This window comes from Equus przewalskii, chromosome 3, assembly GCF_037783145.1.
Source record: "Equus przewalskii isolate Varuska chromosome 3, EquPr2, whole genome shotgun sequence".
NCBI lineage: Eukaryota > Metazoa > Chordata > Mammalia > Perissodactyla > Equidae > Equus > Equus przewalskii.
The window spans coordinates 49,502,299-49,524,749 of record NC_091833.1 but is presented as its reverse complement, the minus strand read 5'-3'; the positions used below and the strand labels follow the sequence as shown (position 1 = coordinate 49,524,749).

Here is a 22,451-nt window from a genome sequence, read left to right as displayed (position 1 = left end):
CAGAGCTCCTAAGAGGCATTTTCAACACATTGTTTAATGTTCGCAGCAAGGAAGTTATGTCTAAAAGAAGTAATTAAAACAAGCACAGAAATAATTACCATATAATATGGAAGATGAAAGATACACAGAAAACAGCTATGGGAATTTAGAGGACACTTTAGACTACTTTCAAATGACCTAGATACTTTGAGGAATGGAGCAATTCTCTTACTTGAAGATATTAGCCAAACTAGGATCACACTGAGGGGAAAAATGGGACAGACAATAAATATAATTAGGAAGGCAAGGAGGAGGGGAAAATCTTTCTTGATTTTCTCTTTAAGATAAAACCAAGTTTGGTCATTTTTCTCTTTCTAATCTGTGTCAAAAGTATTTGTAGCGATTTTCAGAAATTGGAGCTTTCGGTGGAGAGCTGGCTCCCAGTTGAACCGGACATGCTCATATTGTGCAGGGCAGGGTGTCAGCATATGTCCCAGTTTGCGTAGGAAAGTCCCAGTTTACACGTATTGCCCTAAGTAATTATTAATTGTGCCCCTTTCACTCTCAAAAATAAATATGGTTGCCCTCGCTTTCGAGGAAAACCCAAAATAATCTCTTGCTAGGCTCTGGCGCCCTCTTGTGATTAAAGTATGAAAAGTCTTTACAGAAACAAAAGAATTTTCCTTGGGGTTGCTTTAAGGAATTTCATATTCTGATATTGCTTCTTCTGAGAGGAGAAACCACCACAAACTGTGAACATCCCAAAGTAGATCATCTGCCAGCTTCCCCCTAAAGAGCTCAGCTTTGGGGCAGGCCACGTGGCCGAGTGGTTAAGTTCGCGCTCTCTGCTTGGGGGCCGGGGTTCCCCAGGTTGGATCCTGGGCGCCGTCCTAGCACCCCTCTCAAGCCATGCTGAGGCGACATCCCACATAGCAAAGCCAGAAGGACCTACAACTAGAATATACGACTATGTACTGGGGGGCTTTGGGGAGAAGAAGGAAAAAAAAAGATTGGCAACCTATGTTAGCTCAGGTGTCAATCTTTAAAAAAAAAAAAGAGCCGGCTTTGAATTTCACGTCGTCAGACTTTATCAGTGACTACCTTTCAGGGCTGCTGCTGTCTTTGGACTCTAGGACCCTCTTCCCCCACTTATCAGTAACTTTAGCTCCTGGTACATTGTCACTCTCCCTAACAATCCTTCTGTCTTACTTTTTGATGAATTCAGTATACACATGGGTGATTTTCCCAGCACGCTGGCCTCTGACAGTTTCGAACTTCTCTCCCTCGGTGCTCTGGTTCTCCTTGCTGCCTCAGCTGTGCCCTCCCAGGTCATACCACAGACACCGTCATTGCTAATCTCCTTTTATATATCCCATCCTTCCACCTAGCTCCTTCTAGTAACCCAACTCCAGCAAACCTCTGACCCCCACAAGGACCTACAATCTATTCATTTCACTAACATTTCACCGCGCGTCATCCCCCACTGCTCTCTTTCATCTTTATAGCAGCTGAAATTGCACGATCGCTCATTATAATAATACCCTGGCAAACACCTCAACTCCTTCGCTCCTCTTTTGCCCTGCTACTTGCTTGGCAAAACCACAAACCCTAGTTAAATTCGAATCTCCTCCGCTCTGTGCCTACATTCCTGCTGCTGAATGTGGGTGGAGAAAAACACATAAGAACAATGATTCATCTGATGGAAAATTCATGCTCAAGAATCTTAATGCTGGGACCCTCAGTGGTCCCCAGCTACTCATTCTCTATCTCGCACCCCATTCACTCTTCTATTTTCCTATTTCACTATGTCATGATTTCTTCTTCCTTCTCAGTACCCTCTCCCATAGTCATCATGAAATAAGCTGATAACCTTATTTCCTACTTTACTAAGAAAACTGAAGCAAGCAAAAGGAACTTCTAGATTCTCTCCGCGATATCTGTGTATCTAACAGCATACTCCGCCTTCTCTCCTATTGCTCTGGGCTAGATGAACTGTCTAAGGCTTTAGGCAATGTCTCCATTTTGCAGTAAATTTCATCTCCTCTTTCCTACTTGACAGCAATTTTTCCCCACTCTCTTCTACATCATCATATATAGATATAGATAGTGTATCAATAGACTATCTACGTCTATATCTATGTATTGCATACTTAGGCATCTATGTAAGTATGTTTATATCTATATCTCTCTCTCTACTGGATCATTCCCAGCAGCATACAAACATGCTGTTATTTACTTCTCTTTCCTTTTGTTTATTGAAGTCACATTGGTTTACAACGTTATATAAATTTCAGGTGTACATCACTACATTTCAACTTCTGTATAGACTATATCGTGTTCACCACCAAAAGTAACTTGCCATCTGTCACTGTACAAATGTGTCCTTTTACCCCTTTCACCCTCCCTCCACCCCCTTCCACTCTGGTAACCACTAATCTATTCTCTGTATCTATGTGTGTGTTTGTTTATCTTCCACATATGAGTGGAATCATATGGTATTTGGCTTTCTCCATCTGACTTATTTCACTCAGCGTAATACCCTCAAGGTCCATCTATGTTGTCACAAATGGCAACACTTCATATTTTTTATGGCTGAGTAGTATTCCATTGTGTGTGTATATACACACACACATACACACACCACCTTCTTTATCCATTTGTTCATTGATGGGCACTTAGGTTGTTTACGAGTCTTGGCTATTGTGAATAGTGCTGCAATGAACATAGGAGTGCATGTATCTTTTCAAATTAGTGTTTTTGTATTCTTTGGATAAATACCCAGAAGTGGAATAGCTGGATCACGTGGTAGTTCTATTTTAATCTTTTGAGGAATCTCCACACTGTCTTCCATAGTGTGCACCAATTTACATTCCCATTAGTAGTGTACTAGGGTTCCCTTTTCTCCACATCCTCTCTGACACTTATTTCTTGTCTTTTTTTTTCTAAATTTTTTTTTTTTAAAGATTGGCACCTGAGCTAACAACGTTGCCAATCTTTTTTTTTCTGCTTTTTCTCCCCAAATCCCCCCAGTATATAGTTGTATATTTTTTATTTTTAGTTGTGATTCCTTTCACTTGTGGCATGTGGAACGCCGCCTCAACATGGCCTAATGAGTGGTGCCGTGTCCACGCCCAGGATCTGAACCAGTGAAACCCTGGGCTGCCGAAGTGGAGCACGCAACCTTAACCACTCGGCCACGGGCTGGCCCCTCTTGTCTTTTTAATCATAGCTACTCTGAGGGGAGGTGTGGGGTGATATCTCATTGTGGTTTTGATTTGCATTTCCATAATAATTAGTAATGTTGAACATCTTTTCATGTACCCGTTGGCCATCTGTATAACTTTGGGAAAATGTCTGTTCAGATCCTGTGCCCATTTTTTAATTGGGTTGTTTGTTTGCTTGCTACTTAGTGTATTTTGGATATTAATCCTTTATTGGATATATGATTTGCAAATATCTTCTCCCAACTGTTAGGTTTTCTTTTTGCTTTCTTCATGCTTTCCTTTGCTGTGCAGAAGCTTTTTAGTTTGATGATTTCTTCATTTTTTCTCTTATTTCCCTATCTTTCAATATTTTGAATGTATTTTTCCACCCTCCCTTGGCCTGTCGAGTTTCTGCTGAGAAATCTGCAGACAGCCTAGTGGAGACTCCTTGTAGGTTGTTTTCTTTTTCTCCCTGGCTTCTCTTGATATTCTTTCTTTGTCATTGATTTTTGACAGTTTTATTATCATGTATCTTGGAGAAGGTGATTTTGCATTGAGATAATTTGGTGTTCTATTAGTTTCATGGATTTCTATATCTAGTTCCTTCCCCAGGTTTGGGAAATTCTCCACTATTATTTCTTTAAATAAGCTCTCTGCTCCCCTCTCTCTCTCTTCCCCACCTGGGATACCCACTATCCATATGTTTCCATTTCTAATGAAGTCAGATAATTCTTGTAGAATTTCTACATTTTTTTTTTTTAAAGTCTTAGTTCTCTCTCCTCTTCTACCTGCGTCATTTCTAGGTTTTTATCTTCAAGGTCACTAATTCTCTCCGTCAGATGATCTGCTCTATTTTCAGTGCTTTCTAACTCATTCTTCATCTCATTTATTGAGTTCTTCAGCTCCAGAATTTCTGTTTGGTTCTTTGTTAAAGTTTCAGTCTCTTTGGTAAAGTATTCCTCCTGTTCAGTGATTTTATTCCTGAGCTCACTGACCTGCCTTTCTGAGTCTTCTTGTTGCTGAATGACTTTCTTCAGGACAGCTGCTTAGAATTCCTTATCAGTTAGATCACGGTCTTCCATGAGTTTATGTTTGGTATCTGGAGAACTGCTTTCTTTCTGTAATGGCATGGTACTGTGGCTTTTTGGGGTGCTTGCTGATTTATTCCTCTGATGGCACATTTGCTGTAGCAAACCCGTTTTTTATTTAGGTCTAGCTTTGTTTTGATTCAAACTTTTCAACTGCTTGGAGATTAGAGGCCTTTGTCTTGTTTTTCAGTAGGTGGCACTACAGCGCTAGTTTCTGGTTTCTCTTATCTCAGCTGCTTCTACCTACGTTTGAGGATCTGCATGTTCCACCCTCCATCGCCTCTGTTCAGGGTGTTGCTGATACCCTTGTTGTTGCCGCTGCCACTTCTGAGGGTCATGGGTGCCTTGCTGTTGCTGGTGTCACTGTGATCACTGGCTTTGCTGCTGCTGCTGCAGAGGCACAGAGATGGCTGATACCTCAGCTGCACTGAGGATCGCCGGGGTTAGAAGCTCTGCTACTGTTGTGGGGGGAGGAGAGGCTGAGAGGGAGCCTGGTACAAGGCTGTGGTTGGGATGTAGGGGTCCTGTGCTCGCCTCTGCTGCTGCTACCAGGCTGGAGGTCAGGTGGTTGTTGGTCACAGGCTCTGCCTCTGCTATTCCTCCATGTGCTACAATTCACCCATCTTTATATGTACAGATGTGTGGATCTTTCCGGCATCCTGGTGTGTTGTGCAGTGTGGCCTTTGTTGGGTTGTGGATGTTTTACTCACTGTAGATTGAAGGGGAGAAACAAAGGAATCTTCTCAGGCCTCCATGATGATGATGTTTCCTGTTTTTTTTATCTTCAACAACATCTCTCTTCATCTCACATTGTCCAAACACTGCTCTTTTGCTCTGCTCTCTTTTACAACAAAACTCTCCAAAAGAATTCTCTATACTTGTTTCTCCAATCCCTGTCCCATTGTCTTTCAAATCCACTCCATCAGAACCATGACACACAATAATAACTTGTTTTAAGCCTCTTAGTTTTAGAGTGTTTTGTTATACAGCAATAGATAACTGGAATAATACCTCAGAGAGAGCAGCACGAAGCCTGCTCTAGGAGGAGAGAGCTGATATGCTAACAGTTGCATGACTTTGCCAACCTGTAACAACAGAAGTCTGGAGAGGAGTTGAGGGTATAGATTCTAAAAGTGTTAAGCCAACAGGGATAAAATATAATACTCAGGCAGCCAAATTCATTGACATGGGTGTACTCCTCCAGGTTTTGGAATATAACATGTTGGTTTGAATACTGGGGATAGTGCTAACAGTTTGAAAAGGTTGGCTATTGAAAGCCTGGACTCAATGATAGCCTAGAGGTTGACTCAATGATATCAACAAGGTTGAAACGCCAGAAATTCTCTAGCACACTGTAGGCAAAGGAATGCAAGTTGCAGGAAAATAGGAATGGATCCATTATGTGCAACCTGTTCAGCCCCTCCAAACCAGCGTTTCTCAGCCTTGGCACTCCTGACATTCTGGGTATTTCTTTGTTGTCGGGGGCTATCCTGTACACTGGGATGCTTAGCAGCATATGTAGTCTCTACCCACTGGATGCCAGTAGCACACACACACTCCTTTCCCCAGTTGTGATAACCAAAGTGATTGCCAGATATTGCCAAATATCCTCTGGGGAGTAGCGTTACCAGATTTAGCAAATAAAAATACAGGTTAAATTTGAATTTCAGATTAAAATTATTGCATGGGGGGTACTTACACTAAAAAATTATTTGTTGTTTATCTGAAATTCAAATGTAACTGGGAGCCCTGTATGTTATTTGGCAGCCCTACCTGAAGGGCAAAATCATACCTGGCTGAGAACCACTGATCTAAAGTTAGTGCTTCTCGATCTTTGAATCTGCTGAGAATCTTGGGATCCACTCTCAGGGATTCTGATTTAGTAGGAGTGGAGTAATGCATGTGAATTTGCATTTTTAACAAGTTCCTTGTCCATACTAATCTCTCTGGCCCAGGGACATACCTTACATAGTACTACCCCAGAGAGATTTGCTGGGTGACTATGCACTTGGGGAAAGGTAATGCCTAACGCTTCCTGGGATTATTAGACACTACTTCTGAAATTACGTTGACTCCCAGGGACACAAAATGCCACCAGGCTCAAAAACTCAGAGTAGCAACTTAGGGAGATCAGCAGATAGATGAAGTCTTGGCCTAAGTTAGTCTAAACATGGATCCGCACATGAAGTGACAGCTATTATGGTAGGAAGCATCACGTGGAATCCTCTGGAACTGCCCTCCCACTCCTTACTCCTGTCTACAAAAACAGGAACCCAAAAGTAATACCACCCCCCTGAGAGAACTGCAGAGATTAATACCAACAACAGAGGTTTATGATACAGGGGCGGTGATTCCTTCAACCTTCCTATTTAACTCACCTGTTTAGCTGGTACGAAAGTGAGATGATCATACAGAATGACATTAGATATGATGATCTGAATCAGGTGGTGGTGCCAATCTCAGCAGCAGTTCATTTAGTTGGTATCATTTAGTTGAGACATTCAACACAGCATCTGGTACCTGGTATGCAGCCATTGACCTATCAAATGCTTTCTTTTCCTTTCTAATCAACAAGGAAAATCAAACGCAATTTGCATTTACATAGCAGGAACAGCAATGCACATTTATGTTCATGTCCCAGCATTATGTCGTCTCTCCAGCCATCATAACGTAGTCATGTGTCACTTAATGACAGGATACGTCCTGAGAAATGCATCCTTGGGCTATTTTCTTGTTGTGCAAACATCGTAGAGTGTACTCAAACAACCTAGGTGGTATAGCCCACTACACTCCGAGGCTATATGGTACTAATCTTATGGGACCACTGTCATAAATGCAGTCCGTCCTTGACCCAATTGTTGTTATGTGGTGCGTGACTGTAGTTGGGAGGAACCTTGATTGCCTTGATGTCCCAGAGGACATCATGCTGATTCTGTATGTTAACGTCATTATGCCCATTGGGTCTAGCAAGGAGAAAGAAAAAAGCATCAAAAAATACCTTACTTACATATATGGGTTCCAAAGGGTTGGAGGTAAGCCCTATAAAATTTAATAGGTCTACTACCTCAGTGATCTTTGTAGAGGCTCCATCATCTGGGCCATGTTAGGATAGCCTTTCTAAAATGAGACTCAAGTTGCTGTACCTTGCACTTTCCACCATGAAGGAAAAAAAATAAAACAAAAAGCACCATACTGAGTGGGCCTCTTTCAAATTTGGAGACAGTGTATGCAACAGTTGAGCATGCTGCTCTGACCCATTCATTTGATAACTTGTAATGCTACCATGTTTGAGTGGTGCCAGGTACAAGAAAGGGTTCCAGGCTTCAAGAGAAGCTGCCCTGGTACTCGACTCTAGGACCTAGCAGACCAAATGTTATTAGTAGCATCTGTTGCAGAGAGAGAGAGAGATTGTGTATACAGCCTGAGGCAAACTCCAGTAGGATTATTACAGCACAGACCTCTACGGGTTTGGTAAGGCCAGACTCTCCTCTGAGGACAAATATTCTCCCCTTGAAAAGCAGCTCTGGCTTGCTACTGGCCCTGGTTTTTGAGACTGAACACATGACTACATGGCACCAAGTGACTATGCAACCTGAACTTCCCATCATGAACCACAAAACTAGATGTACCCAGCAACATTTCTATTGTAGTACGGAAGTGGTATACAGGAGACTGGACCCCAGTAGGTCCAGAAGGCACAAGTAATATATATAGTCAGTTGGCTCCACTTTCCAAGGTACCTTTTCCTACTACTTCTCTACTTTTTCCTCAACCTATATAAGTGACCTCTTGGGGAATTCCCAATGAGCAGTTCACAGAAGAGATTACAGCACGAGTCTAGTGAATGTCCATTGTACTACAACCCACTCAGACATGACCATAAAGACCATGATGAAGGGAAATCCTGCAAGTGGACAGAACTTTGGAGTTATATCTGGTTGTTTATTTCATGGCCTGAGGTACAAAGATATATATATATATATATGTATGGCAGTGGCTACTAGATTGCCAGTTCGTTGAGGACTTGGAAAGAACTAATTGAAAAATTGGTGACAAGATGGACTATGTACGGGCCTCTTAGAGCAGACACAAAGTGTGAGAATATTTGTGTGCCATGTATATATCCTGTGGAGGGTATCCAACATGGTGGAGGCTTTCAAAAATCAGTTGATCAAGAGGATCTATTTTGTGAATGTCAGGAAACCTTTCTCCAGGCATCCCAGTGCTTCTTCAATAGATCCATATACAAAGTGTCCATGGCAACATAGAAGGAATTGTGAGCCAATAACATGGCTTTCACCTGCCCAAGGCCACTCCAGCTATAACTAGTGCTGAGTGCCCAATCTGCCAACAGCAGAAGCCAATACCAAGCCACTGATATTGCACCATTGTCCAGGTGATAGGTGGCCACCTAGCAGCAGTTGATTATGGTAGAGTCCTCTCATGATAAAGGGAACAGCTCCTTACGTTCTCAGGGATAGCTACATATTCTGGGTAAAAATCTACTTTCCCTGCGTGCAGAGCTTCTGCTAACACTACTGCCATGAAGTTACAGGATGTCTCATCCATTGCCATGGTATCCCATAAAACACTGTCTCCAACCATGGGCATACGTCCCAGCCAAAGAGGTTTCGAAATGGGCTCACACTCTCAAAGTCCCCTGCATACCCTCGTTACGCAAAAGAAGTTGGCCGGATAGAACAGTGAAGTGGCCTGTTGAAGCCTCACTTACAGTGCCAGCTGGGACACCATGCAAGGTTGAGATGCTGCCCTACAGCATGGGGTAAAGGCCTTAAACCAACAGCCGGTATTGCACGGAGCCAGAATGCGTGGGTGTGGGGATCATGGAAAGGAACGTTTCCTCCATCCACACTGGCCTCCTAGGTGTTTCTCTAACATGCTAGACATACCCCTGCCTCCATTTCTTCTACCTAAATGCTTTCCTCCACTCTATTTAAAATTACAAAACCTCCTTTGCCTTCCTGATCAGCCCTTCCCTTACTATGCTTTTCTCTCTAGCCCTTCCCACCCTCTAACATACTTTATTAGTTGTTTGGTTATTGTTTATCATCTGTCTTCTCCCACTAGAAGGGGAGCTTTACAAGAGCAGGGTTCTATTTCACTCACTGTTCTATCCCCCATGCCTAAGACTGTGCCTGAAGCACAGTAGGTGCTCAACACATATTTCTAGGCTGACACAAATGAATATCATGAAATTTCTTGGAGAGGAGTGAACAAGTATCTTGAGTCCACTATCTTTATCTACACTAGGGATTGGTTAGCAAGCTTTTTCTGTAAAAGGCGAGATAGTAAATCTGTTATGCTCATGCGCCATGCAGTTACCGTTGCAGCCACTCCACTCTGGCATTGAAGCATGAAAGCAGCCATGACCAGCAGGTGATACATGGAGAGGAAAGAGAGGAAGTGCTGAAGCCCTGGGAATTGGGAGGCTGAGAAGGGAATTCATATGGAAAGTCGGGAAGGGAAATATTTTACACAAATGTTTGACTCATTTCTTCTTCATGCCCTCTCACCCCGCCACCACTGCTAATACTATCGAAGTTACCTTTTCAATTTGACTTTGACTTTCAAATACTGTACATTTGAAACTCCCACAGAATACGTTTACTAATACAACCTCAAGGTAGAGCCCTTGCCTTTTTCTCTCTAAGCTGTTTTGATGAGTTTTGTCCACAAATATTTATTGAGCATCTTCTATGTGCCAAGAATTAAGTGTTAGGATACAGCTTTGAATTCGACAAAGACTCTATCCTCAGAAAGCTTACATTCTAATGAAGACAGATGATGAATATGTATATAAATGTATAAATAAGAGCATTTCAGATAGCGACATGTCCTACAAGGCAATTACATGGAGTAATGGGAGGCTTCCTTCAGGAGATAACATTTGAGCTGAAAACTAAAGAAGTAAGAATGAGCCACGCAAAAACCTGAGGGTAGAGTTCTTTTTACTTTTATTGTGGTAAAATATTCATAATATAAAATCTACCATTTTTAAGGGTAGAGTTTTGTGGCATTAAATACATCCACATTATTGTATAACCATCACCACCATCCATCTCCAGAATGTTTTTCATTTTCCCAAACAGAAACTCCATACCCACTAAACAATAACTCCTCTCTCCCCACTTTCACCAGTGGCAACCACCATTCTACTTTCTGTTTCTATGAAGCTGACTACTGTAGGTACCTCATGTAAGTGGAATCATAAAGTATTTGTCCTTTGGTGGCTGGCTTATTTCACTTAGCATAATGTCATCAAGGTTCATCCACGTTGTAGCTTGTGTTGGAATTTTTAAGGGGGAATAATATTCCATTGCACACCTATACCACATGTGGTATTCGTGTCAATGGACACTTGGATTGCTTTCACCATCTGGCTAATGTGAATAATGGTGCTATGAATATGGGTGTGCAAATCTCTGTTTGAGTGCCTGCTTCAATTCTTTTGATATATACATAGAAATGGAATTTGCTGGATCATATGGTAATTCTGTATTTAAATTTTTGAGGAACTGCCAAACTGTTTTCCATAGCAGCTACCCATTTTACACTCCTACCAGGGAAGCACAAAGTTTCCAGTTTCTCCGCATCCATGCCAACAGTTGTTATTTTCCTTTTTTTATTATTATTATGGCCATCCTAGTGGGTATGAAGTGGTATCTCATTGTGGTTTTGATTTGCATTTCCTTAATGATCAGTGACGTTGAACATCTTTTCATGTGCTTGTTGGCCATTTGTATATCTTCCTTGGTGAAATGTCTATTCAAATCCTTTACTCTTTTTTAATTGGGTTGTTTGGCTTAGGTTGTTGTTGAGCTGTACGTATTCTTTATATATTCTAGATATTAACCCCTTATCAGATATATGATTTGCAAATATTTTCTGCCATTCTTTTCACGCTCTTAATAATGTCCTTTGATGCATAAAAGTTTTAAATTTTTATAAAGTCCAGTTTATCTAGTTTTTCATTTGGTGCCCAGGCTTTTGGTGTCATATCCAAGAAATCACTGCCAAGTTCAAGGTCATGAAGCTTTTCCCATAAGTTTTCATCTAAGAGTTTTACACTTTTAGCTCTTACATTTAGGTCTGTGATCCATTTTGAGTTAATTTTTGAATATGGTGTAAGACAAGGGTCTAACTTAATTCTTTGGCATGTGGGTCCCCAGTTTTTGTGGCACCATTTGTTGAAAAGACTGTCATTTCCCCACTGAATGGCCTTGGTATCCTTGTCAAAAATCATTGACCATATATATGAGAGTTTATTTCTGGCATCTCTATTCTATTCCATTGGTCTGTATGTCTTTCTTTAAGCCCATACCACAATTTTGATTACTGTAGCTTTGTTGAGGGTAGGGTTTTAATTAGCAGTCACAGCAATTTCAAAGAACTAGGCAGGGATCAACAAACTTTCCCTGTAGTAAAGGGCCAGAGAGTAAATATTTTGGGCTTCACAGGCCATATGGTCTCTGTCACAATTACTCTACCTGCTATTATAGCACTAAAGTAGCCATAGACAATACATAATCAAATAGGAGTGGCTGTGTTTCAATAAAACTTGATAAAAATAGATGGCAGGATGTATTTGCCCCAAGGGCAGAAGTTTAACACCCCTGGACAAGAGGTCACAGCTGGGCATTTTCAAGGCCTAAAGGAAGGCCAGTGTGATAAGAACAAAGGTGAAAGAAGAGCGAGATGAGGTTGGAGAGAGAAGCAGGGGCTAGATCACACAGAGACTTGAGGACCACAAGGAGGATTTCATTTGTTCTCCCTCACCCATTCAGGGACCTAGTATGAGCCAGGGGCTGGGACTACAGAGGAGTTAGGCTCAGTCCTCAGCCTCAAGGAGCTTCGATGTAGAGGAGAGGCATAAGCTAAGGGGTTTCAATCCAGTACGTTTCCTTTCTGAGTCACGGGATGTGCTCTGTTCCATCACCTGAACCATGGCATCCCTGTGCCGAGCTTTACCGCGCTGCCTTAGTTCAAGCCTTTGATAATTCTCGCCAGGATGTTTACAACACTCAATTCAAACAGCTCTCTGTCTCTAGCCTCACCTTCTTCCAAACTACCCTCCACACTGCAACAAGAGTCATTTCTAAAATGCAATTCTGATTGCACCGCCCAACTTCTAACTATGTTGATGGCTTTCATTGCGGTCAGAGTTAAGTCTAGGCTCTTAGGATGATACATAAGGCCCTGCGTGATCAAGTCCTTGATAGCTCCTCAGCATCATCTGCTCTTTCTTCTCTTGGTGGGAGGTGCTAGCTGACAGCCCAGGACATCTATTCACACATCCATGTAAGAACATGATTAAACCCTGGCGTAACATCTGTATCAAAGAAGACTGTTTGATATCTATGTGAATTCTTGTGGTTGGTGTTTCTACCATAAAGTATAATTATGAATCGAGCAAGACTTAGTAATAGTAAGAGCAACATATATAGAGATAATCTGTGCCCAGCGTTGTTAAGTCATAACTACCTTATGAGGTAGGTTGTATCATTGTCCTCATTTTACAGATTAGGAAACTGAGGCATAGAAGGGTTAACTTCCCCAGAATCACACAGCTTGCATGTGTGATGGCATCAATATTCAAACCCAGGAATTCTGGCTCTATACTCTGTTATTAAGCACACTAAGCCCCCTCATTAAATCATAAATGTTATTTTAAACAAACACCTGATGATTATCATCAATGACCAGGTTGGGGAACTCCTATAAACATGTTATTTAAAAATACTGACTGAGGGGCTGGCCCCGTGGCCGAGTGGTTAAGTTCGTGCGCTCTGCTGCTGCGGCCCAGGGTTTCGCCAGTTCGCATCCTGGGCGCGGACATGGCACCGCTCACCAGGCCACGCTGAGGCAGCGTCCCACATGCCACAACTAGAGGGACCTGCAACTAAGATATACAACTATGTACTGGGGGAGATTTGGGGAGATAAAGCAGGAAAAAAAAAAAGAGAGATTGGCGACAGTTGTTAGCTCAGGCACCAATCTTTAAAAAAAAATGTCTCTAAAAAAATGAAGTAAAATACAAATAAAAATACTGACTGAAGCTGTGCCTGTAGTCTGAAAGTGTGGTTTCTGGATGGGAGCATCGAGATCACCTGGGAGCTTATCAGAAATGCCAATTCTCAGGCCTGGGCCCTGACCTACTGAACCAGAATCTCTGGAGCTGGGGCCCAGGAATCAGTTTTCACAAGCTCCCCAGGTGAATTTAAGCATGATAGAGTTTGAGAGGTGCTGCTCTAAAACTATTCCTAGGCAGTTGTAGGGGCGTTAGCTGGCGTGCCCCTTTAAAAACCATGTGTCCTTGAGGCTCCTGTCTGGGCTGTGGGCCAGCACGCACGATGATAACAGTCCTGGGCTTGGCCAACCCAGCTGCTTCCTCGCGGGAGAGTTGGCAGCAAGGCCCTCGAGGTCTGAGGGAACATGGAGCCCCTCTGGGGGAGCTCTGATCCTTGGAATGCAGGCCATCCAGGGATGGTCCCCTTTGGCAAGCACACAGCCTTTGTTCCTCTGCCTACTTAAGCCAGCTTCTCTCAGGGGTAGGTAGTGGGTGCACGCTGCTGTCCAGCTGGCCGCCACTGGACCTTCCCTGTAAGTAACTCCCAATAAACCTATATATCTCGTTCGCTGTCTCCTGGTCTTTTCTTTGGTCTCTCAGCAACCTATCCCACACTGCTCACCCAGATGGGCATGTGGTGGAACACTTGCTGAGCCAGCCAGGAGCCCAAAGAAAACCGTGTGAGCACCCAGACTATGGGGAATAGGAAAGGGAAATCCGCGGGGGTAATCCTGGGTTGGCTGGTGTCCTCCCTGTGGGGGCCAGTCTCCACCATCCTTAATGGATGGGGCCCACTGCATGAGTACGAGGATGCCCCGAAAATGCCAAAGGGCTTAGGGGAAAGTCCTGGGCATGAGAGAAGCCCCAGCTGTTGCTAAAGCCGTGGAGTGGCCCCTCTCCACCGTAAGAGGCTTGCAATGAAGGCGAGGGATGTCCTGGGCATGATAAATGATGAGAGAAGGAAATCAGAAGCCTGGGCGGTAGCTACAGCAGTGGGATGGCCCCTCCTTGCTGCTGCTCACTTAGCAACAGAGGCCAAAATGGAAGCCTAGGCGAAGGTGAGGCAGCTACAAGAGAAATTAAAATTAGAAAGTGAAGCACGGCTGGTTCAAGTCAAAACTACCGGGTCTCTGTCAACACGCCTATGGGAGTCTGATGAAAGGACAGAGGTCTGACCAGCCCTGACTCGTGGGGCAGATCCCACGGACCTGCCTCCACCTGTTCGGCATATGCATTCCACCACAATTATACTGGCACAGAACTGGTGGAACTGGGGAACAGGTAAACTAAATAGATGCGAAAAGGATAAAAATTTGAGGGGGAACTTTTTAACAATAATTATGTATTATGGTGTATGTACTTAAAATAACCCAAGATGATGGCTGACTGTTTAATATCACATAAAGTTTTTGTGAGTAATCTAAACATAATTGTTGGGAACAAATGATTTAAATAAAAACAGGTAAAACTTTTCAGGTACAATAATTACGTTTTATGGTATAAACACTTAAAAAACAGCTTCCAAAATCTTTTTGGTAACTTGAAACTTTAGAGTTTTGCTAAATTAAGTTAAAGGATAAAAATTCATTGAGTATCTAGGTCATCTTCCAAACCAGATAAAATATTAGAAATTGATTACTACACACAGATTTGTCTGCCTTTGGTTACTTACCTCAAAGAAACTGAAAGATTCTTGAGTTTATTAATGTCCATGTTTTGTACACGCTGAGGAATTTTCTACAAGTAAGCACATATTTCTAGAAAGTCTCTATACAAAGAAAGTAAAATGTATGTTTTCAATAAAGAAGATATAAAGAGAAGATATTTTTCTTTGTTTTGTTAAAAAAAGATAAATTCATCCTAAAGTACTAGGAAGGAAAAAAAAAAGACATAGGAAAAATTCTAAATATAAAAAATAAGTAACAAAAGGTTTGTGAAAGTAAAACCTTGAGGAGTTTTGTGTATGGTCAAGTTGGCTGAGATTAAAATAAATAAGTTTCAATAAGAAAAGTAAGGCAGTCACAAGAATAGCTGCTGGCTCCCGTGCCTGCACAGGAGTGAGGACAGGCCAGCAGTGCCGCCGGCCAGGGCAGAAAGTGCCTGCCAGGGCAGGGAGAACACGGTGAATGCAGCCACCCTGCACCATCGCCAGCAGCAGGTGACCAGGACTCCTCGCCCCTCCCTTCTCTCCAGCAGGCGTGACTGAGGCTGAGCAAAGCACCGAGACAGCGGTCTACACAGCAACTGACTGCTGCAGCCCTGGGAGCAGCAAGCACCCCTTGGGAAAAAAGTGATAAACAACCAAACACTGTTCTGGTGGCTTTTACAGCGCCCCTGGTGACAGCCTGGGAACACCCTAGCCCCCTCCACTTAGAGGAGATCCAAGGGACCAGACCCATCCCTGCAGCGCTGTACAGATGGCTTGGATATTGGGGGACCAGAGACCACACATGAAAATAATGTATTGGTCGACAGGAGCAAAAAGCATTTTGCTGTTGGGGGTGGAAATGAGCAAAATGGCTTCCATCACTTCCTGCCCCCCCCCCCCATGGCAATGCCTCTATAACACTGCCTGATGGACAAAAACCCCCTGAGGTTGCCTTGTTTCGTTGTGTTGATGATGTCATGATAACCTGTGAGTCTTCTCCAGCCCTTCAAGACGCCTCCAGCTCCCTCATCACCCACCTATGCCAACCAGGATGGGTGGTCAACGACAGCAAAGTACAAGGGTCTGGGTTGTCTGTCAAATACTTGGGTGTTATCTGGTGGGGTAAGACAAAAGCGGTTCCTGCTACTGTTAGAGATAAGATACGGGCTGGCTGCCCTCTTTAAAAGTTGGTGCTAAAGGGTATTATCTGGGACTGGGGGACCACCAAGCAGGAGGCCTTCAGCCAAGCCAAAATAACGGTGAAAGAAATCGAGCACTTGAGTGTTTTAACACAAGGACAACCGTGTGAATTGGACATTTCCAGTTACCCAGAGGGGTTCGGATGGGGTCTCTAGCAGAGGCAGCAATAAAGGAGTGCCCCTTGGCTTCTGGTCTCAGTTGTGAAAAGGGGCTCACCCAGTGGATGGCACAATGGGCACAACAAAAGTGGACTATTAATGACCACCCGTTGTGGAGGGCAGCGCTCTGGGATGCTATCTGGCACGGGTCTGGGGAATGACGATAACAGTGTACAGTATGTCTGCACATCAGGCGACAACACCACCAGGAAACTAACAAGCAGAGGAGTTAGCTCAGATCCATCTCCCGGAAGAAGTGCCAGCCGAAAGAGTGGCAGAGTGGCTACACAAGAAAACTGGACACAAGGGACAAAGAACCTAATGGCCTTTTGCCAGGGCCTGGGACCTCCCCCTGTGCTACGCTGGTGTGGTGCAGGTCTGTCGGGTGTGGCCTTCTTGTTCCTTGCAGAGACCCTGGGCCATTCCCCAGACACAGACCAAATCACTAGAAGCAACCAGCCCACTCAACATTGGCAGGTGGACTACATCGGGCCCTTGCCTCTTTCTCATGGCTGCCGGTATGCTCTCACTTGTGCGGGCATGTCTACAGGACTGCTACAGGCGTACCCCAGCAAGAGGGCCACACAGAAGACCACCATGAGAGGCCTGGCACCCTTCCGTGCTGCTTACAGCATTCCCACAGACATTGACAGCGACCAAGGTATGCATTTTACTGGCCAACAGGTACAGACATGGGCTGATCGAATGGACATACATTGGCATTTTCACCTGCCATAAAACCCCACGGCCGCCAGGCAAGTGGAACAAATGAACAGCTTCCTGAAACAACAATTGAGGACAGAAGACAGGACCCTAGCCCACTGGACGAGATGCCTGGCAACTGCCATACGTCAACTGAATGAACATGAGAGACGCACTCAACCCAGTGCATATCAGATGTCGACACAAGACCTGACATGACAGTATGTCTACAGACGAGAGCTAATCAAGGAGAGAAACTGCAACCACAGATGGGCACTCAGAACAACTTGCTTTTGTCTCTGCCACAGAACTCCCTACTGGGACCCACATGGTCACTTGGCCCTGGGACTGGCAGGTGGGGCCCCGCTGGTGTGGTCTCTTAGCTCCTTGGGAAACAGGCTTAGAGCAGGCTATCACAGCGTGACCCTTCATTGTAGGGGGGCCACCCAAAACCTCCAAACTTACTAATCCAGGGCCTCCAGTTCCTCAAAGTACGTTCATCCTTTCCCTCTGGTGTGTTGTTGCTCCTCCCTTATCCTATACCACTGCCCCTGGGGTGCCCACATCAACTGGACAAGTGGTATGATATTGCCAGACTGGCTCGAAGCCACAGGCCAGTACCATACTGACTCAAGACAGTGCAACTCCATGCGTCTTGCTGGATGGTCATGACCTCCCTTTTCTGGTCCCCTCTATATATCTTACTTTTCGTCCTTAGGACAACGTCTGCCAACGTTTTTGCTGCCTGGGCACACACCATTGCTGACACACAACGCTCCAACTGCTGGGTATGCAGCAAGCAGCCTCTCTCTTCAACCATGGGCTGCCATGGCGTCTCCAAGCTGCCCACGCCTCTGACTGGAGAGCCCTGCGAGAGTGGAAGAGTGCCCCCCACTTTCCCATTCCTACCCCTCTCTCGTCAAGTCCTTGCCCTCTTGTGTCCTTGCCCTCTTATGCTGCCATGCGAAAGTATACCTGCCAGCTTGTGCGTGAGCAGGCTAATGTAACTCCAAGGGTGGGGTACTCTGTGTTTGATGGTGTAGGACGGCTGACTGCTGTACAAATAGAATTAAGAGGTTCCCTTCTCTGGTGCATTGAACATCATAATAACTCCATGCCATCAAAAAAAAGTATTTCAAAAAATATGGGTGGATACCTAAAGCAATGTGTAACCAAACAGTTATCATTACTGCTGATATGTGGCTGGGAAAACCAGACAACACCATGAAAGGGGCCTATGCCTCTCCTCGGGGGTGGCTGTGGGCTTGTGGCGCCCACGGCTGGCCCTAGCTGCCTTATAATCAGACCCGCAGATGTACGTGGGGGCACCCCTACATCCCTGCACGCATCCTGTCTTCTTTTCAACAGCTTCCTTCTAACTGGGAGGCAGTCCGTGCACGCCATCGTGTGCGACACACTGCAGGGTGGTTTTACCCCCTCGCCATATTTGCTCCACAAGCTGCAGTTGAGGACGTAGAATGGCAAGTGTGTGGCGTAGCCCAACATATGGCAACAGCCCTCAAGGATACTGGACACGCAAAAACTGTACTAAATGAATAAACCTCCCAAACGAGACAAGTAGTGTTACAAAATAGAATGGCCTGGGACATGCTTACCGTAGCCCAAGGAGGAACCTGTGCCCTAATTAAAGTAGAATGCTGTGTATATATCCCTGATTGTGCGCACAATGTTTCCTCCACAATGGCCTCCTTACGTGCTCATGTACAGGCCATTGACAACCTGTCCACTGACCCAGTACAGTATCCGCCTGGATACAATCCCTCCCCTCTACCTGGCGACATGCTTTCTTTGCTGTCCTTGCCTTTTCACTGCTTCTTTTATTTTCACGTTGTGCTCTCTGTTGCTGTTGTGGACTCTGGCTACAGTGCTTCTCGCTGCGTCTGGCTCCAGGGAAGCCGTGGAATATCGGCACAAGATTGTAACTGGCTGCGTGCCTTTAGCAAATTGCTCAAGCCGAGCCTCGGTTTCCTCATTAACAGCTTAAAATAATATTCTCCTTGAGCCACTCCCCATGATGGTTGTGAAAAACCAAGCAGGATAATGTGTGTCACAATCTTTGTACAGAATGATAACGTGGTGATCAAGTTTCATTTTCTGCTGTAACTCTTTACAAAAGAATATATGCATTTTCCCTTCTCCTCAGGAAACAAGATCTTGAGTCTTGCAGTGACTTAAAAGAACTCTTCTTTCTATGGTGTAGGTTGCAGGAGATATGCAGCTGGAATGAGAGGTTGCTCTGGGCTTGAAAAGAGAGGCAAGTGGCCTCACCTGAGAGAATGGGGCCAGCGTGTTGGCAGATCGTGGGAAGAACACGATTATATGTCTCTGAACTCATCTGCAGCTTTACAATTTCTCCCCCCAAAAGAAGTTGAATAAAAACCTGGGATAGCTTAGGCTAATGTTCAGCCATGTACACTCTTACAGACTTCCAGCAGTTTGCTGTTGTGTGGACAGTTTCCAGTAGCTTCTGTTCTGACTGGTCAACGTGTGCGCCACACAGGTTGTTGAATTTTTAAATAACCCCTCTGTTTATACCCCGTGATAGAAAGGAATGTCATTTGAAGCTTATTTCAAACAGAAGCAATTCCCCTCTGTCTGGGATGGTTTAATGGGCTCATATTGGGTCTTACCAGGCCTGTTCACGCCTCTGACCTTTGATCCTATTGCATGGTCCGCGGCTTACTGACCAATAGTTTCAGAGTGTTCATTAAAACAACACAGTCTGTAATTTACCTGTTCTGCCGCAAGCACGCTTCTCCCGCTGAGGAAGACACAAGCATGTGTCCCATGCATGTGTCCCATGTATGTGTAGAAAGAATTCTCTTTCCAGGCTGGGGTTTCTTCCATTCATTTGTGAAGCTGTGACTTCCCTGGCCACCACTCGCCTTTCTTTCTCCTTTTTTCTCCCATTGCTATTTTCTCCCCTCAGCTAGGCACAGAATAGGTACACTTTTATCTGTTTGGTTTTTCCCTCTTGGCTTGTCTCTTTTGGGTTAACAGCGACTTGCAGATAAACATGTATCATTTGGGACAGGGAGCCACTCACTTTAAAGGGGAATACTCTCTCAGCCCCAGACCCACCGAATTCTGCTACTTTATAACAGGATCTCCAGGGGATTCGTACTCACATTAAAATATGAGAAGGACTGGCTCAAGCGACACACTTGTTAAAGCACGTGACAAGAACAGAAACCGTATTAATTCTATTCCTTGCTCAAACTGACTTCAAACCATGTAATAGATTCATATGCCTTATAATCTTCACCTCCAAATGGCAGGGGGAAGACACCACTTATTTTTCTAGCATGCATAATTTTTAATTGAAGCTGAAATGTTCAAAATGACCACTAACGACATCAGTTGAGGCATGATATGGACACTTAATTCCCTAAATTACAAAAATCACAAAAAGATTTCTGGCTCTGCTCACAGTGGCCCATGCATCTAAGGAGCAGCCCCACATCGTCCCTCACTTGAGGTGACTTGACTTCGCACGTCTGGGAACTGTCTCACGGAAACGCCACGACTTAGAGATAGTCTATCAAAGCAGGTACAGCCACGGCAGGCGCAGAGTCTGATTTTTTTCTCAGGCCTGCTACATAAATCACCTGCTCTGCCAAGTGCCTTCATTCCACCAGCAGCCCCCAGCCCCTTCCCCCCAAAAGCAGGAAACCTAGAGAGTTTAAGCCCTTGTTACCCAAGGCGTGTTCCACCAACCAGCAGCACTGAGGTCGCTGGGAGCTTGTCAGAAATGCAGAATCTCAGGCCAGCCCCAGACCCACTGAATTCTGCTGCTTTATAACAGGATCTCCAGGGGATTCGTACTCACATTAAAATATGAGAAGGACTGGCTCAAGCGACACACTTGTTAAAGCACGTACCAGGGTTGGGCCCATGGCCAAGTCATTAAGTTTGTGTGTTCTGCTGCAGCAGCCCGGGGTTCTCCAGTTCTGCTCCTGGGTGTGGACCTACACACCACTCATCAGGACATGCTGTGGTGGCATCCCACATAGAAGAACTAGAATGACTTACGACCAGGATATATAGCTATGTACTGGGGCTTTGGGGAGAAAAAACTGAAAAAAAAAGAGGAAGATTGGCAACAGACATTAGCTCAGGGCCAATCTTCCTCACCAAAAAAAAAAAAAAAAAAAAGACACACACCAAAAAAGAATCCAAATTCTCTACTCAGTATGAACATTTGAAAACAAAAACAGACAGACAACTCACCTCACTTAGGATGTGTGATATTGGAAGGAAAGCAGCCCAAACCTTGGTGGAGAGGCAGTAGTGATACCAAGATGATTTCTACACTTGTAGGTTTTCCTATGGAGACTTCAACCAAGATCCATGTCTCTTAAAGTCCAGAAGCTTCCCTTTGCCAGCTCTCAGGGGTCAAGAGCAAGAATCAGAGAGGAAATTCATCAGCTCCAGGCTAGGTCCTGCAGCTACTGAGGCTTTTCAAATGAACTAGCTTTGAGGAAATGTCCAGGGTGAAACGAACAGTTCTCACGTCTCCTTGAGTTCCCTTTTTCCCCACCGTTAGCTGTTTATTACCCACATTTCTTTGTCCACCACTGGGAGTCAAACTGACGACCTAACGCCTCCAATCGGCCTGGGATCCTTTTCTGACATTCCTGGCAAAGGCATGGGAAAGGGAGGAAACTCACGAGTCGGAGAGATGTTTTTATATCTTTCTCTTTGTGCAAGAGAATCCTGATGACAGCATCCCCAGCGCTAATAACTTTAGGAAGGATCGAAACCAACTCGAGCCAATCGTTTTGCTCTGTATAAACTTCCTGTCTTCTGCTAGCTCTGACGTAACTGGAGCCAGGGGTCTCCTTTCACAGGCCCTGCCTTCTAGCAAAAAACACAGGAAAATAACACAGATTTGGAAAGGAAGTGAAAGAAACCAAAGGAAAGACAGTGTTAGGTTTCACTGCAGAGGCCCACCAGGGATTGCACGAGAAGAGAGAAGCTGTATTTGGAACACGCCATCCTTCAGCGTTCTCCTTTTCTAAACCAGAAGTATAATAAGAAGTCTTGACTTCCTATTAATATAATTATAACAGTGATGTTATATTATCATTCCTATAATATAATTCCTATTATAATATCATAGATAGACAAGACTTCCTATTATATTGAAATGCAATGAAAGTTTAAAAAATCTTGACGTCATTAAGAAATTCCATCTGTCTATTTTTACCACTTCTTTATTGTGGTATAATACATGTAACATAAAATTTGCCATTTTAGCCCCTTTAAGTGTTCGATTCAGTGGCGTTAATGACATTCATAAGATTGTGTAACTATCACCACTATTTCCAAAACTTTTTCATCACCCCAAACAGAAACTCTGTA

At 44.2% G+C, this 22,451-nt stretch overlaps 1 protein-coding gene across 5 annotated transcripts in view; it reads right to left on the bottom strand.

Moving 5' to 3' along the window:
* The window catches only part of ABCG2 (ATP binding cassette subfamily G member 2 (JR blood group)), a 130,705-nt gene extending 108,801 nt beyond the window's left edge, over positions 1-21,904 (bottom strand). Inside the window, exon 1 of one of the 5 annotated variants that reach the window (XM_008523682.2) lies at positions 21,318-21,904. The gene's annotated coding sequence lies outside the window, so the exon portion shown is untranslated. The remainder of the gene's footprint in view (positions 1-21,317) is intronic. The other 4 variants (XM_008523678.2, XM_008523679.2, XM_008523683.2 and 1 more) reach the window with 4 other exon arrangements.
* Positions 21,905-22,451: the final 547 nt, after the last annotated feature.